This window comes from Panthera tigris, chromosome D3, assembly GCF_018350195.1.
Source record: "Panthera tigris isolate Pti1 chromosome D3, P.tigris_Pti1_mat1.1, whole genome shotgun sequence".
NCBI lineage: Eukaryota > Metazoa > Chordata > Mammalia > Carnivora > Felidae > Panthera > Panthera tigris.
In genome coordinates this window covers 65,465,995-65,484,569 of record NC_056671.1, presented here as the reverse complement: position 1 = coordinate 65,484,569, position 18,575 = coordinate 65,465,995, and the positions used below count along the sequence as shown (strand labels likewise).

Here is an 18,575-nt window from a genome sequence, read left to right as displayed (position 1 = left end):
ACGCCAGCTGGGTGTTTCCATAAGTGATCGCATATCTCCTCTCTGTGCCCCAGCACTCGGCTTGATTAAGAGGTCAGGAGCAGGCTGCCACAGCACGAGGCCAGAGCACACATGATATACGGCCAACCTGTCGGTCGCCTAGAAACAGCTCTGTAAAGGGGCCCAAAGACAAATCAATTTATAAGCCCACAAGTTTGGGCCCAGTAGTCTTGGCTGTTATTAAAACACGAAGTTTGATTCTTTGGGCTTGCTTTCTCAAATGTCACTCAGCCCCTTTAACTTTGACCGGACATCACTTCTTTTCCTTTTTAATACAGTAGTATCTTTGGATAAGTGATAATACCTTCCAGGTGGGATTCTGGGAAGTGAGTGAGGCTGGAGGCAGGCAGGCAGGAGAGGGATGCATTCAGGGAAAACTGAGGTGAGGTCTGGTTCTCCTTTCTTCATTTGCTGAGCACTGGGTGCCCAGTACTGTGGAGAAGTACAGGGAGAGGAGGACACATCATCCTTTTCTGGATGGTGAAGGTTTATGTGTATAAAGCAGGGCAACCCAAAGATGCAAAGGGCTGAAATGAGTGATGTGGATAATGCAAATTTTTAAATGGTCGGCGAGGTGGTCAGAAAAAGCCTTAGAGAGGAAGTAGAACATGAGGTAGGTGGGATTCACACAAATGAAGAAGTCAGATTTGCAGAGATGCAGCAATCATCTGGGTAACCTTCGGAAAGACTCTTAACCTGTATATGCTTCGATAGATTTTATCCTTGCTTTTCAGAGAGCATAGGATTGAGAACTTTCCAGAGAGAGGACTCAGACAACAAAGGCTAAGCATGATACTCTAGGGCCAATGAGGCACTAGTCTGCCTGGAGTGGGCCTTAAGACTTTGTTCACCGATCTGTGAGTAATCCTATTCTCAAGTGATTTCCACGGCAGACCTGAATGGCTCTTGGAATGCTGCCTGCTGGCCACACCTTCCCCTGCTATGTCCACTCTGCAAACTTATCTGTTCAGTTACAGATTCTGGTTAGTGATCTGGATTGAAATTCTGTCTTCATTCCTGATTAGAAAGATGAGGGATTGTGCTTCCCAACTATAAAATCTATTTAGTAAATGTTTACTATATATCTACTTTTAGCGAGGCACCAATGTAAGCATGGATGGAAGAGTTAAAAGTCTGCAAGTATAGTCTGTCTTTTACTGTAAGGAGTTTGCAATCTCTTTACAGGGTGGTTAAAATAAATAAATCAAGGCACAGCAAGCCTCTGAGATAGGCCCCAACAGAGGTGTAAGCAATGTGATGGGGGTTAGAAGTAGTGGTCATTTCTGGTTGGAGGGATCGGGAAAGGTTTCCTGGGGAAGACTATGGGCAGCCCAAAGTTGCCTGAAGTTGAGAGAAGGCAGAAGTCCAGCTTTCTATCTAAAACCCTATGTGGTAAGCAGCAGTCAGAGGTAAAAGGTGACTCTTAAATTCACAACCCGGTAAAGGCAATCCAGCTTGAAGGGTAGGTAAAGGCCATGCTAATTTTTGAAGGTTCAGTCTTGCTTTGCCTAGAACGCTCTCAATTTACATATTATTATTAGTAACATCCTCTTTCATTCTCAAAATTGTCCTGGTTTGGACAAGAATTATACAATCATCTTCATTATAGGTAATGTTTTTAGCAGCCCTTCAGGAGCAGCCAATCTGAGCTATACCAACAAAGTAGACTGGGGATGTTCCCTTGAACCAAGAAATCCTCTTTATGTTGCCTCCAAACGAACACACACAGATCAACAATGAGAAAAAGCCAAGGTATTCCTTTCCTGTAGAATGAACCAAGCAATGGAAGCAGGTGGGCACGCCAGACACACACCCATTGTTGAGGTACACTGATAGAGCATGGAATGATCACGAAAAATCTATTAACACACTCGAGCCACACTCAGTCTTGTTTTGCAGATAAACATGGTCTGTGATTATTTTACAACACTGTGAAGGTGCTGGGGGTTGTCCCTCATTTATTACTTGACTAATAAATACTTTAATTACACTTAATAAATAATGTAAGCAGGGCTCACTGAAGTGGTAATTCTTTAAATTAATTATTAACTGCATGCAAAAGGCTGCACTGCCAGTACCACTAAAAGAAAATTCAGCCTTTAATCTAAAGTGATTATTCATTATCTGGTATAAAGGCTCCATTTGCATATTATTAGGGAAATAAACTTTGGCCTCCTTGGCAATACAGATAGATCTCAAAGTCCGTGCATTATGAATCTCCAAATACTAAAGTAATGATAAACAATATGTAATAAAGTCTCCAGTTTATAGCTTTATAACAGCTGGTTTTTGATTTTCCAAATATATTACAATGATAAAGTGACCAGTTAATGTATAAGCTCTTTGTGAAAGGTGGTGCCTACAGATGGTCGACTGATAGGAAACGGTAAATGTGCAAACTGCTCATTTCCCTTGAGATTGGAGCCATAAAATGATCTCAATAAGATATGAGAAGAAAATCTCTCTTTAACCCTTTTCTTAGCTGCAATCCAAATATGGGGCTGCGTATAGCTGTCTGGTGTGTCTCTTTCTCCGCTCCTCCCAGACTCCCAACTTTCCCCTGATAAAGTGAAGGGGGAATATCTGGATATGCAGACCTTGTGGTATCCCTGACTCTACCTTGGGGAAAGAGGCAAGGCAAGGTTCCAGTCAAAAGAGAAAGATGATCTATAAAACAAGCAAAAGACCAAAATTCATGTGCCCCTTGCATTCTCTAACTTGGTACTTTCTCCTTGAGCCTGGGCTTCTTCCAGAGGAAGTGACTGACCCCAGATGTGATGGCTGGGGAGCAAGATGCATGGAGCAGCCTCCTAGCATTTAAACTGTAAAATTCTGTGGAGAAATGATTGAAAAAGAGGTTTCTGAAGGAGAAGGAGAAATCTCTCTCCTTGACTCCCTTTGGCACAAGTAGGGTTGGGGGGTAGGGGGAGGGGTAGGGGGAGGAGATAGTGGGAGGGGAGAGGAGGAGGAGACAGGACGCCAGGAACTCATGAAAATGGCGACAATCACAAGGAGGCAGGGATGACCTCTTTTCCCCATTTCACACCCATTCCTATTTGTCTCTCTGAACCCCATTCAGAGACTATCTCTTTCAAGAGATCTTCCTTAACTCTCTGTGCATTCCAGCAGCATTCACCTACAGTGTGGGCCAGTCAATAGTCACTGATTTCTGGGAGGTGGGAAAGGGGCTACATGAGGATGAGGGGTGTCCTTTATTTTTTAAAAAGTTTTTATTTATTATTTTTTTTTTCAGAGAGAGAGAAAGAGAAAGAGAGAGGGGAAAGAGAGGGGGGGAGAAAGCGTGGAGAGAGGAGGGGCAGAAAGGGAGGGAGCGAGAGAGAATTCCAAGCAGGCTCTGTGCTGTCAGGGCAGAGCCTGATTGATGTGGGGCTCAATCTCATGAACCATGAGATCATGACTCGAACAGAAATCAAGAATTGGACATTTAACCAACTGAGCCATCCAAGCATCCTGAGGGGTGTCCTTAACTGAAATTCATTACAATAATGTTGCTGTGCTCCAAATATGGTTGAAAATCTTTGAGAACTGCCTTTCATGTTTGTCTTAGTCAGCTTGCACTGCTATAACAAAATACCATACACCTTAGGTGGCTTGGATAACAGACAATTATTTACCATAGTTCCATAGGATTAAAGTCTGAGATCAGGGTACCAGCATGGTTGGGTTCTTGGTGAGGATTCTCTTCTTGGCTTGTAGATGGCCACTTTATTGCTATGTCCTCATAGGGCAGAGAGAGAGAGAACTCTGAGTCTCTTCCTCTTCTTATAATGACACTAATCCCATCGGGGGCCTCTACCACATAATGGCTCTTCCTCCTAATACCATCATACTGGGGATTAGGGCTTCAGCACATAAATACGGGGGTGGGGGCACAAACATTCCATCCATAATAATGTTCTTATGAACATCTTCAATGGGAGAAAAGTCATGTTAATAATAATCACTCTCCTCTGAGTATGAGTGACGTATGCAAATAGTTTCATGTACATTATCTCATATTATCCCCATAGTACACTAAGAAGTAAATATCATTAGCCAATTACAACTGAGAACACAGAAGTTCAGAGTTCAGTAGCTTGCCTAAGGCCACATAGCTGGTAAGTAGCATACCCTAGATTTGAACTGAGTGACTCCAAAGCCAAGGCATTGATGAGTATGCATACTGCTCTGTCTTTTGAAGGTAGACTAAAGTCTGGGAAATAACTAGTGGTTAATGTCTGAATGTGTTTACCTTCTCATATAATTTATATCACCAATGGAACTTCTCTGGGCATTTTTTTTTTAGCTCAAAGGGAATTCTTTTTTTTTTCCCCAAAGGGAATTCTAAGAGTAGGAGTTTTAGGCATACTACTTCTCAGTGGCATGATGCCTGGGAAGAGAAGGGCCTCATCGACCTTCTGAAATCATGCCTTAAAGGCAACTGCCTAAGTGCCTTCTGTGGTACACACATAGGGCCAACTTCATTCTCATCTAGCCTAATCTGTAGCTCCTTGGGCCATAAAGTGTAATTAGTGTTCACACTTATTATCTCCTTCTGTCTTCCCACTATCCCCAGGCACTAGATAGGTATTATTAATATTTTCATTTTAGAGATGAGAAAACTAAAGCACAGACAGGTTGAGCAACTTCCCTAAGTTTACACAGCAAATGAGGGAAAGATCTAGGGCTCAAATGTAGGAATCTCTGTTTTTATCAATGAAAACTCAATGAACAGATGGATGGTACATCACAAATGTTTCTCATGTCCTATCAAAAACGATGTCAATTTGACAGAAAGAGCGAAAATTCATCTGTACATTTTTTCCCTTACCTACAAGGTTCCCATCCATTATTCATGCATTCCTTCATTGTTCCTGTCACTCACTGATTAATTAATTTAATAAATACTTTCAAAGCACATTACTTGGTGCCAGCTACTGTCCTAGGTACTGGCTATCTAATCTAAATTTACAAAAGGAAATTGAACCAATGGGCTGTTAACTGAATTGACAAAGTGATCCAATTACTTTGGTGTTGGTGGAGACTTCGTTAGAGACCCCTCCATATTCTCAATCTCCCAGAGGCTCCAGGAGAGATGTGGGGTCTTCAAAAGAACTGCAGACGCACAACTACCTGTGAGCTTCGCCACTGGCTCCCACTTTTGAAAAGATGACTGCGTGATTTCTGATTACAGCCATTAGGCAAAATAAAACACAGAGAACGCTGGCTCACCAGTTTCATCCTGCTTAATCAAATAGCCTCATTCATCATATTCACTCACACTATTCAGGGAAAGTGCTTTTCCGTACTTCAAAGATGGGCATGAGCAAGCCTGATCTGTACTTCCCATTTTGCTCTCCTCCCTTTTTAAATACAAGCAGATGATCTTTCCTTCTTTTTTCTCCCTTCCAATTCCTGATTGAGAGGCACAGCCTCAGCACAGCAGCAGTCCAGCCAGGAAGAAATCTAAGCTGAGGACAGTATTATCCCTCATGACACTCATAATTCAGCAGGATTTCTTTCTAACTGACTTTGGGGCTGGGCCTGAGCAGGGACCAGAATATCATAGAATGTCGGGCTAGCAGCATCCACAGAGAGAAGGCATTCTGGCCACTCATGTTACAGATGAGGCCAGAGAGGGGAAGAAGCTTGTCCAAGGTCACACAGCAAGGTTGTTGCAGAGCAGGGGGCACTGGTTCCCAAATTGGCAATTCCCAAGCTAGTGCCCTCAACTGTCTTATCACCATGACTATTGCTAATACCACAGGAAACCCCAAACAGGGGCTTGGGTTCTTCAGCACCTTCCCTAATCCTACATTCAGGTAAATTGCTGATGGTTTCACACAGGAACCAAACCTTCTTTATGATAGAGGCCAATTTGCAAAATTGGTGATATTCACTCTATTGTGCTTCTACATCCTCCCTCTGGGTTCCTTTGCCATTTCTGGGTGGCTCATTCTCTAGGCACATCCCCCCAGAATTTCATACTGCTAACCAGGTTTTCTCCACAGAACCCAGGCTCTGGAAAGACCCCTTCCTCCTCCTTCCTTAGTCCTAGGTTTCAAGTAAAGAGGAATGCTTTACACTCTCATTTGAATTGAGATCTTACTGGCTAGCAACTAATCTGGGATGAATCTCAAGGTTAAATTTCAAGGGGTTTAGATTTTAGAGAAAATATTTTTTTTAATATATTTTGCAAAAGGTGTGCATATATAACTGTCCATTTGCCAGTATGGCTGGCCTATATATTGTTTTTAAATTTTTTTTTTTTTACGATTTATTTATTTTTGAAAGAGAGAGAGAGAAGGGGAGGGGCAGAGAGAGAAAGACACAGAATCTGAAGCAGGCTCCAGGCTCTGAGCTGTCAGCACAGAGCTCAATGTGGGGCTTGAACTCACAAGCTGTGAGATCATGACCTGAGACAAAGTTGGATGCTTAACCAACTGAGCCACCCAGGTGCCCCGACTGGCTCATATACTGACATTGTATGGATGTAGCCTAAAACTTCCTATAGCCTAGCACCTCCCCACCTCCCAGGCACACACACATCCTGGGTAACTTAGATGATGTGATTGATGTATATGGGAGGTGATTTTTTTCCCTGTCATCTGGCCTAGCTAAAAATAAATCTTTTGTAAATCAATGTTTAGCAAAAAAATAAATAAGTATCAATGAAATAGCTTCCTTTATCGAATGCTTATTTTGTAATGGAGATTCTGTTAAGAACCTTATATATATATATATGCCATACTTTTTAATTCTTACAACAATCGTGTTAGGAGTGAACTGTATCTCCTCCACCTCCACCCAATTCAATATGCTAAAGTCTAACCTGTAATACCTCAGAATGTGACTTATTTGGAAGTAAAGTTACTGCAGATGCAATTTGTTAAGATGAATTCAAACTGAAATGGAGTGGACTTCTAGTCCAATATGACTGTTATCCTTATTAAAAAAGGGGAAATTTGGCCACAGAGACAGACACACGGATGGAATGTGATGTGAAGATGAAGAGAGAGATTTGGGTGATGCTTCTACATCAAAAGACTGCCACAGATCACCAGCACATGACCAGGAGCAAGGAGAGAGGCATGGAACAGAGTGTTCTTCACAGCCTCAGAAGGAACCAATCCTGCTGACCCCTTGATCTCAGACTTCTGGACTCCTGAACTGTGAGATAATAAGTATCTCTTGAAGCCACCCGGTCTGTGGAACTTTGTTATGGCGGCCCTAACAAATGAATATAAAGCCTCTGTGCACTATTTTCTTTATTTTGCAGACAAGGAAGCAGAGGCTCAGAGAGGTTAAATAACATGCCTTAGATCACACAGCTGGTAAGGAGCAGAGCCAGAATTTAAACTTAGTACTGCATGCTTTGTTGCTTTTATGTGGGAGTCTGTTCTGGTAAGGAATAGAAAAGGTCAATTTTCTCTGTATTTCAAGCAGGATGTGATATATCTTCTTTCTCAGCCTGGCACAGGGCAGCTGGGTCTCCCAGTCCACACCCATCACCAACTCTGAGGTACATCCTCTATTTCCTCCCACATTTTTCCCCTTCCAGCAACAGCAGAACCCCAAATCAATTGCCTCGGGCTAGCATTAGAAAAATAAATTTTCTGGGGTGCCTGGGTGGCTCAGTCGGTTGAGTGTCTGACTTCGGTTCAGGTCATAATCTCGCCATTTGTGTTCGAGCTCCACATCGGGTTCACTGCTGTCAGCGCAGAGCTGGCTTGGGATCCTCTGTCCCCCTTTCTCTCTGCCCCTTCCCCACTGGTGCGTGCACTCTCCTTCTCTCTCAAAAATAAACATTAAAGAAATAAAAAGAAAAATAAATTTTCTCACCCCAGTCTTCTCATTTTATTTGATCTTATTTTAATTTTTGTTTAGCCCTGGGAATACATCTGAGGCCCTCAAATACAGTGTACACTTTCATACTGTTTCTGAGGTGGTAAATACCAAAATTCACCAGGAGTGGAGAGAAGGGTCAAGTTTGAAATTAAATGCTCCCTTATTCCTGATCTCTGTGGTCAAACGGCCCTCTTGCTGCCTGGTATTCATCCATTCAGCCTTCAAACACACACACACACACACACACACACACACACACACACACACACACACACCTGAAAGTTGAACTGGGCTCTTTTACCAAAGCCAAACAGACCAGCTTCCTCCAGGGCCTCCTCATCTTACCGTCCATCCAGCACTAAGCTCTAGTGGGCCCACCCTCAGATGGCTTCTCCCACCATCTTTCCTGAAGCCAAGATCCATGGTGGTCCTGCCTTAGCAGCTATGGCATTCCTGTCTCAGGGTTTTGACTGGGTGGAGAAAAGGGGAGCCCCAGGATAGAGAAATGGCCACCAGCTTGGATCGGATTCCATTTCCAAATCATTTGAATCTAGTGCCCCTCAGCAGGAGGGTACTTGGAGACTTATCCTTGGAATTTCTGCAAGGAAGGGCTTCTTAGCATTTCCCAAGCCGAGAAATTATGTAAAACTATATTTTTTAAAGGGGACACTGTTAGTTTTCCAATCCAGTGGCCTAGGACGTTGGTGTGACGAGGATGCAGACAATCTGCCAAAGTGGAGGGAGAGGGGGCATGGTTGTCCATCAGAAGGGACAGTCTGGGAGCAGGCAGAAGCAGGTCAGGCAGTTACAAACCAAGAGTGCAGCCTTGAGGTCAGGCAAAACAGGAGACCAGAAACAAGAAAGTAGGTCAATACTAGATCAAAGCTGTGCAGCCCCAACAAGGCAGCCTTGCTACTCCTCAGACAGGAAGCTCTTTATTTCCCTTGACAGAGTAGGAATCAACACCTAAGTCCCAGGGCAACATCAGATTCAGACCTAAGAACTCAAAGTGTCCATCATTCTGAGCTTATGGAAGATTCTTATCTATGACTCAAAGTAACAATAGCAATGGTTTTCCTTTATTGCACAATGTCTCTGTGTCCTGGGTCAACTCAAGGACTTTATCTTTGAGGTAGCTTCTATTACTCTCCTCATTTACAGATGACAAAGTACAGAGGCTAACTTGCCAAACGTCACACAGCTAATAAGAAGTAGTGCCAGCCACTCAGATAATTTACTCTTAGAATTCTGTCCATCAGATGGGGAAAGTACTTTTAAGGTTGTAGTCTTCAGACCCTGTCCTCTTGTAGGTTAACCTCCCATTTACTAGGCTTACTAGGTTCACCTCCCCCTTAGTTGCTGATACGAGTATTCTGGTGCACAGAGAACTCTTTTAACTTCTAATAAGCTGGAGAAGTTCTTCTCATGAGGAGGGAAAAGAAAACCAGGTCCAGAGTTTATGCTGAAATCCCAGCCTACCCAATTGCTGTTATGGTCCTGGAGTGAGTGCCCATAGGTGGACCTGGCCAGGGCTGGGGGTGGATGGAGCATTAGGAGGCAACCACATAGGATTCAGAGTGTGTATGTGAGAGCAAAAGCTATAGAGCAATACTTCTGGATTTAGTCCAGGCTGTCACGAATTAATGGCTGACAGAAAGAAAAGAAAGACTTGGAAAAAAAAATTCTTGAAAGCTGTGTTTGCATGGAGAGGAGCTCAGTCTGAGCTGCCTGGAGAAGGCCTATATTCATGCCCCTTTGGAAGCCCTGGCCATCCATTTTCATTAGTTTTATGATTTGATCAACTTACAAAGGTCACTTTTTAGCTTCCTGTGAACCACAATATTATGACTGGGCTTAAATAATGCCAAAGCGATTCATTGAGAAGGGAAACATTCAGTTACACTAGTCACTGGGCACTGAAACTAGCTTTCCAAAGCTGAATTGCTCCCTTGTAAGGCAAGGGTCTTGCTTATGAAAACAGAGCACAGAGTCTCCAAGGACTGCTCCATATAGGGCAGAGCCTGGGGGAGACTGTCCAGGTAGGAAGTGTGAGCTGGCACCACTTCTCTCCCCGGAGAGTGGTGTGGTCTCTTTTCTTTGAGTTCCCCCACACTGTGACTCCTGTGCCTCTCCCACCCCCAACACTTGCTAGCGTAGACATGGTGCCATCTTCTTGAAAATTCTGCGCCAAGTGTAGACACAACTCTTCTGTGTTTTTCCTTAGCACAGCAGAGACCAGTCTACAATGATGTGGCTAATTACATGTAATGATTTCTTTGGCATCTCTTCCTCGCTAGCCTCTAAGCATCATAGGAGCAAGAACTAGATTGGCTGTTTTCATCCCCACATCCCGGCACCTACCACAGTGTGTGAAGCCCATTGTAGATGCTCCAGGAATAGCTGCTCATTGACATTTTTTTTTTAAAGGGAAAACCAAAAGAGAATATCCCAGAAAATACAGACAGCATGAGAATCGGTAGTTTCTTTACTGAATACTGCTAAAGATCAAATCCCTTATTCTAACCCAAGTTAACCACACGTGGGAATCTGAAAAGCAAATCATATACCTTTGCTATTTCAATGCCAACTCTGCAATGTCTTTCCCTGATCTTGAGATGCTAGAGGTCTCAGATAACATTGGGGTTACACAGGGTCATTGGGAAAATTAAAGGAGATACTGCACAGAAAATGCCCAGTGCCTAGTATGGCCAATAATGAACTCCGTGTGTGTCCCTCATAGCTCTGTGCTGGGTTCTTAGCCAGGTAACTTTGTTGGCACTGGATTACCTCTAGGCACTACAAGCTGGTCTTCTTGTCTATTTTCGTAGCATAGGACAGACATGAACCTTTAATTTAACTTTCTTCCTAGATCATTACTACATTTTTACTCTTGGTTTCTAATCTGAGGGATGCTATTCATTGCTTGCTTGAGTGGAAATGGTATTTTTTAGCCTTCAGCAGAATGGGTTTCCTTTAAACAGTTGCTTTGGCTATTATATATATCATCCTAATCAGAGTCTTATATAAAAATCTCTCTTTCTTTTGTAAACACATATGCATGAACATACATGTGTGCACACACATGGAGCCTTTCTTTAAAGTTGTACCTGAACTCTGTCAAACTAGTTTGTGTACATACAGATAACAGGAGGTGAATCCTCTCGGCTGTAGGGTCAAAAATATTTCTTTGTGTTTTTCAGGCAGGGTTGTGGTTTCAATAGTAATAGAAGGGACCCCTTCCCCCATTAGCATAGGTTCTCCTTGACCTGCTTGAGCCAGTCATGCAGAGAAATGCTGATTTGCTGCCTACTATCACAGGAATGATTTTGAAGGTTTAATTCAAGTGATTTTATTTAACCAACCTGCACTGAGCACCTACCATAAACAAAGAACTTACCACATTTTGTACTTAATAGGAGTCTTTATTTTTGTCTTTCCATATCCTTGAGGGCACCATATTGCTGCTCATTTCTACAGCTTCAGTGCCTGGCACAGTATACAGTAAGTGCCCAATAAATGTTTTGTTGAATGTATGACTGAAGACAGAGGGCAACAGGAAGTCAGGAGTGTAAGAGTATTTGTAACTCAAGCTTACCAGGCCCTCAGAAGGCAGCAGGGAATCACATACAATAAGAGTATGGGTTTTGTTCTCAGTATGAGTGTGGATTTTCCTTCTGGCAGGAACTATCTACTAAGAAGTTAATTATCCTTTTCAAGTCTCAATCTCCTCATCAATAAAATGGTGGAAACAACAGGTGATTTTGAGGGTTAACCCACTGTTGATGTGCCATAGTGAGTGTTCAACACACAAGTACAACTCCCATACTGCTGCTGGGGTGATGGTGAACATTTCTGCATAGTGAACACTTAATAATCTCCAATGTAAGTTGTGCGTGGGGAAAAGAGAGACAGGGGCCATGTGAGATGGAGGTGGCTGGGGGGCTGGAGCAGATGGGTCAGCTCTCTGATGGGGGGGCTTAAATGAGGTGGGGACCCTTGCAGTGTACCGTGATGGTGGGCATGGCTGGCTCCTTGGTGGGAGCACATCTGGTATCAGCAGAAGACAACTATCTTGTCTGACAGTAGGGTTCTGGATGAATGACTATATCTCCTCAATGTGTGTTCCACCATCTAGAAACAAGGAAGTGCCAGGCCCATAGCCCTGATCTCTTTTATGTCCCCTTAGGGTCTGCCAGTATTAGCTGTGTCTCAGTAAGGTGCACTCTCTGGTCGCTTTTTACCAGATTTTAGAGTCTAAGCACAGCTCTCAAGGACCTTGCTTAGAGGGCAAGAAAAATGGGAGGGAAATGGAAAGAAGATGAAAAGACAGAGCAAAGCAGACTGTGTGGCGGGGGGGGGGGGGGAAGGGGGGAGGGCAGGTCTGGAATGGAAAGCACTAATTCAGAACAGCACTCCACCCTCTGTTATCTATTCCTTGGTCCAATCTGGCTGAAATCCTGAGCAGAGGACAGTATGCTTTAGAAGAAAATATGCAAAGAAGTTCAAGTGTGCCTTTCCTTTTTATTTGCATCTCAGTTCATTTTAATCAAGCACCCTCCCTCTTTCCTTGCAACCTGTTTTTTGGGTTTGTTTCTTCGTTTGTTGGGAATGCGTGCCTTTTGGTTTTACCTGCTCTACTGCAACAGTTTTGGGTTTTGACTTTTCCAAAATGAAATCTCTAGCCATTCTGATTTTCTCAGCTTCTGGCCCCACTGGCATCTCCATTTTGCTTTAATTATCCAATTACTGAAGCTATCCAACCTATTTATTCAGGCAATCAAGGCTTTAAATGCATGGATTTATCATCACCTCAAATCACTTGTCACTGTGGTTGAACAAAAATAGAAAGGTAACCAGAATGCTGCAGGAGGTTTGAATCAACATACTTCTCCTGGTCATTACTGTCAAGGTTCCCATATGCAAACACAAAAATTGTAGAAGGGGATGCTCTGACAGGGGTGGGGGGGGAGAGGACAAAAGAGTGTGCACAGAAAGGGGATGAAGACTGGAAGGGTTTTGTTTCTGTTCCTCCGAGGATTGGCCTGTACTCCTTACCTGATTTTCCCCACATCCCTCCTTCCCTGCTCTTCTCTCTGTAGGAGGGGCACAGATTGCTGCTTCTCCCTATTTCCTCTATTAACAATGTTGTTGAGTACCGATGTGAAAAGATACAGAGGACTTGGGGGTTAATTTTTATCTGTCAGTTGTACCTTAATAAAGCTGAAGAATGAAAACAAAAACACAGAGCTTGGGAGTTATCAGAGGAAAGAGGAGTGGTCTATAGATCTGGGCTGTTACAGGAAATTCATCTGCTTTCTGGAGTTACCCAGAGTAAGTCCATTTCTTCATTTATCAGACTGCTCTGAACATACTTAAAAACAGACTACTTTTTAAAACATAAACAGCCTTATTTCTTTCAAACATTTCTCATTCGTCATTCTAGGCATTTTACCCCAATGTATCAACTTCTTTATTAAAGGGTGGTAACCCTCAAATTTAACATAAAACTCCAAGGGTGTTATGTGCAGTGAAGGGCAATCACCTCCCTCTCTCCGGGCATGGTATTACTATTAATAGAGCCTCAAAACTTTTTAAGCTTTTTTTGGCATGCCATATGCTGCTGTTTAGCCACGTTCCCCATGATGTGCTTCCTTGGTTGTGAGCTTTTGAGAAACCTACATACAGAAACTTATACTTAGCCTTCTACATTTTAATAGGTTAAATGTGGCCCACTGTATGAGCCATAAAGACCAGTTTAGATTGCAGCCACTGCAGCAAATGTATTTGCCACTTTTACTAAAACTGTAGTTTTCTGTATCCTCATCCTTGTTATTAAGGCTGTCAATCTGAACCATGTTGATACAGAACACTGGGACAGGCCACTAGATACTACCCTATTGCTCCATTAATCAGTATTCTCAGGGTTAGCTTTCCCAATCAAAGGCAAAGTCTTACACTGTTAGGTCCCTGGTGTTCCACCAGCACTAATATTTTTAGTATGAAGGTAAGAATAATGGACTAGCTTTGTGAAAACTGTCTTAGTACGACACCAACTTAAAAGAGGACTCTACCAGGTCCAGACCCATCCACAACTTCATAATTTGTGTTTTCTCATGTGGGTGATATCATAACACTAGCTGATGCTGTACTCACTTTTCATGTATAAATTTCTCAATAATATACTGTGTGGTAACAAATGTAATTGACCCATTCTATTTGTTTTCTCCAAATTAATTTAAAATACTCTCTCACTTCCTTTCTCTTTGAGTTTGGCTAATATCCTCACACTTGCAGGTTTCCACCTGTGAGTTTGGTCAAAGCAAGTTTATCAGCAAAATTTCAAAGAATCAGCTTCATCTCCACTTGGCAGCATGTGGTAAATGAAGGTATTTCTGGTGAGATTTATTGTATCACCTTCGAGGAAATGCTAACTCCAGAGAGGAGCAGATTGCAGAGAACTGTATATTAAAGTTCCTCTTCCTATCTCTGGGCCCAGGTGGAGGGGACAAATGGATTCTTACCTGACTGCAAAATATGATATATTATTATAAACAGAGTCTTGAATTATAGAAAATACTAGTTAGCATAATTACATTACCATATTTTTATATGGAGATTATTATTCAAATACCAAACAGGCAATCTTCCATTGGAAAAAACCAATAAACACTCTCAATCCAGACTTCCACTGTTATGTATGTCACAGTACAAAACAATTTTAAAGTTTAAAACCCATTACATTACAAGAGCTATTCACTTCAAGTAGGTGGCAATTTGCTTCTTTTTTTTTCACCCCACGTTTTGATAGCTATTCACCTCTATCAATTCTTATCTTGCCCATTCTTTAGAAACCAATTGCAGTTTAAAAAGTGCCCATCTATTTCTGATTGAAATCTTCACATGCTGGTTTTTTAAACTATTTTTCAATCTCTTAATAAAATAGATTGCCTCCAGGCTGTCAGTTAGTAAACCCACTAACAATGTAGTGATTCCAAGGACTGCCCTAGCTCATGGGTTTTCCTTGCTCTTGGTTCTGTCCAAGAAACCCCAGATTTCCATTATTGCTGCTACATGTACAAAACAGTTTAATGGATTAAACTTATGTAAACTTGTACAAGCAACAAAAACAATATCCTGATTAAATTGAGTTAACCTCTCAGACTTTTAGTCCATGAAATAGAAAATAGGTCTTACACCTTTTTCTTTTATTTGTTAACAGTTGACATCTCAGAGTCTCGTTGGATTGAAAAGTCTTTCCCTATCATTGAGCACAACCTCCATTTGTAAGAGGGGCTCTCAGTCCATCAGTCTTAGAGCAAATACTTCTTAAGGACCCACCCTTGTCTGGAAAGTAAAGGAAGCATAGATATTATGTTGGTCCCTGAGGGCTCCTGCTTTAGAGAGAGAATAATATGAAGCAATCTACAAAGTTAAGGGGGGAGGTTCAGACTACGGGATCACCTGTGGTTCAGAGATGGAAGAAATAAGGAGGTGAAGGAGTGGTCCCCAATACCCAGGAAGGTCCCTCAGAGATGGTGATGAGGTTATGTGAGGTGGAGAGGACCATCTGGTGCTGAAGAATAAGTATTATGAGCATGGGGTGAACCAAAGGCAGGGAGAAGTTGGCCATAACGACACTTTCCCCTCCATCCACCTCATCTCAGAGGAGGAAAAGCCACATTTTCTTTTCTGTTGTACCACAGTCATACTCAGTGCCCACTCTGGACTTTCATGCCCATTCCACAGCCTGGGTCTCATCATTCCCCAGGGTTTGAATGTCCTGTGACTTTAAATGATTCTCACATCATCATGATTTGAATCAGATCAAGGTAAATTCCTTCCCAAACCCAAATACAGGAATCAGGAAACTTTAGGATAATGTAACTCCACAAGCATTTATTGATCTCATGTCAATTGATGACATTGCACATTGTCAGACTTCCACATCCTTCTACCTCACAGAAGTGTGACAGATAAGGTAAGGGCCATGAGAATAGCAGGGAGAACTCTGAGAGGGCATTTCCTGTTTGGAGAAATCAGAGCAAGTTATATGCATTTGAGATGACTTTTAGAAATGACTGAGGCTTTTATATTCATCATAAGAAGAAGGCCTAGAAATATAAAAGCATAGGAGAGGCAAAGCATGGACATAGGCAAGCTGAGATTACATTCAAGGAAAAGCAAATAGTTCTGTTTGGCTAACTGCATTGACAATACAATTTTATTAATTATAAAACAGTATCTAGTGCATGCTTTCTGTTAAAGGCATCACATTCTGCTCTTTACAAGCATTATTTCAATTAACTCTCGCATATATATCAGCATGTGAGGGGGTACTGAACACATGGGGAAACTGAAGCTTGAGTAGGTTAAGGATCCTGTCTGCAGTCTCTTAGCTAATAAATGTTGAGGCCAGGACCTAAGTCTCATCCATATTGAGAAGCATATAGTTTGGGGAAGATAAAGATTTATTTTGAGGAGGTAACACAGAAGAGTTGATGGAGCACATCTCCAGAGAAAAGGAAGAGAGATCACTTAGAAAATTTGCTGTCATGACAAATGAGAGCCTTTGTAAAATATACAAAAGGAATTTATTTGCTAATATAAGGGCATCAAAATTTCAGACAAACTCTTACCCCTGATGTTGGATTTGATGGCTCAAGGTCAACCCAGCAGACACTTAATAACTGAGGCTGTATCTATGTGCCATCAAATCCCATCTTGAGATCCCATCTTCCACCAGGCTGTCCTGAGCATCCACATGACCCTATACTAGGGAGACAAAAATGCTGGATAGTTGTAGTCCAGGCCTTTGTAGAGAACCATGTGAGAACCATGAACACACTACAGGTGCCTCACAAGGCCAAATCAAGATTGAAGGTCAGGGGCTTGCACATTAGGGAACAGCAGAGCAATTGGAGTTGGTGACTTCTCTTGGGCTCTGCCTCACATTGATCATGCTGGCTGTTTTCCAGCACAGAAACTAGCTCTCCTGGGTTAGGATGTATGTGCTGGGCTGACTCCCTGGGGTATGATGAGCAAAAGTCTGATCAGGGACTGAGTATTCTAGGCCACTTGTTAATTAATTACCCCTTTAGTGTTCTAGCTACTTTCTTTGGAAGAAGGCTTCATAATGGTGATTTCCCCAAAGCTACACCGGAAACTCCTTTCAGTCACCTGGGTCTGGTCTGCCCCTGCAATAGGGGAGTGTCTTGTCATTTTTTTTCCTTCCTTGCCATGAAGAACACTGAACAAGGAGGGTGCCATGCTGAGGAATGCTGTTATCCTTTCTAACACTGCTATTTTTATTATAAAAGATGGAGACATAGTAGGAGGTTAATGGCTGCTCAGAATAAAAACAAATAGTGACTAAGAACAAATATGCAAATGAGGCATTGTCTTGCTGGGGGAATGATATTCAACAGTGAAGCTCTGTGCTCCAAGCCTCTTTGATTGCACAAACCAGGGGATGTGTGGACTCCTTTACCAGCACTGTACTGCCTTCCATTGTCAAGTAACCTAACAAGGAGACTTGGTTGGAAAAGTATGAGCCCTCCAAGGGCCAAGGGCTCTACCCAGGGCAGTCTGCTTCTTCCTCTCCCCAGCATCACTCTTCCCATTTCTTTCATCTGATTGAATGAATCATCATTTCACAATGACTTTCCTGTATGCCTTGCAAAGCCCAGGCCTGGGCACCGAGGGGCGAGTGATCCTGATAGGCCATCAGCCCTAGACCAGATTCACTGGGCTTGGGTAATGCTTGTTTCCTCTGTACAGTACACACTCTGTAGAGTCCACAGCACACACATCACTGCTCCCCAGCACTGCTTGCTGACAACTTCCAATTTCTAACATTTTCTAACTGTGCTGACACAGTGTCCTAACCTCCAGCCTTCTGTTGTCCCCATGCCCAATTTCCCCACAGTGTTCCTTCTTTGCAGTTATGAAAGAGGAAAGAGAATCAACCTTATTTGGGTGCATAATGTGCTAGGCGCTTCATAAGTGTTTTTATCTTATTTACTTCTTTTGATAATCCTACAAGGCATCTTTATTTTACTGTAAAGAAACTAAGGCACACAGAGGTTTAGTAAATTACCCAAGGTCACTGAACTAGTTAGTAATAGGCCAAGATTCTTCATTAACCAGACATTGCATGCACACACATATACCACACACTCATTCACTTGCTAGGCATGTGTGTGTGTATTTTTTGATTGATAATAGGTATAATATATATAACTTCTTAATTATTACAAAATACTGTCTCCAGAAATCCCTTGAGAAGAGAGTCTAATGGTCACTGTCAGACTTTAGCATAAATAATGCCATATAAAGAGCTATTCCCTCTACCTATTCAGCATTTAGCTTTATCTAATTATCAACCTAAATGAAATGTTTTATTATTGTTTCCAAATACAGTGTAAGAGATCTAAAATCAATTATGTAAGATCTTCTACATCCTTCTTCACTCATCTCCAGATCCTTTGTATCCCATGCTTGGGTCCTAAACTCCTTGTTTCCTCCCCCTTCTAAAATTAAGCCATTCACACCCATACAGAGAAGTCTCCTTAAGCATGGGGCTCACACTGGCCAAGGGCTTATGGAGCTCTCTGGCTTGTCCACTCTACCTGTTAGCCCAATTGATCTATAAATCTCTGTGTTTTGGAGGGTAGTGTGCAGAACTTCTT

At 42.3% G+C, this 18,575-nt stretch overlaps 1 protein-coding gene and 1 long non-coding RNA gene across 13 annotated transcripts in view; one reads left to right on the top strand and one right to left on the bottom strand.

Annotated features, from left to right (window-relative positions):
- The window catches only part of LOC102954535, a 42,114-nt gene extending 34,413 nt beyond the window's left edge, over window positions 1-7,701 (top strand). For all 3 annotated transcript variants that reach the window (XR_006209895.1, XR_006209894.1, XR_006209893.1), the window contains one exon: window positions 6,998-7,701. This is a non-coding gene — a long non-coding RNA (uncharacterized LOC102954535). The remainder of the gene's footprint in view (window positions 1-6,997) is intronic.
- The window catches only part of SLC14A2 (solute carrier family 14 member 2), a 424,168-nt gene that overhangs the window by 207,039 nt on the left and 198,554 nt on the right, over window positions 1-18,575 (bottom strand). The gene's annotated exons all lie outside the window — the stretch shown is intronic.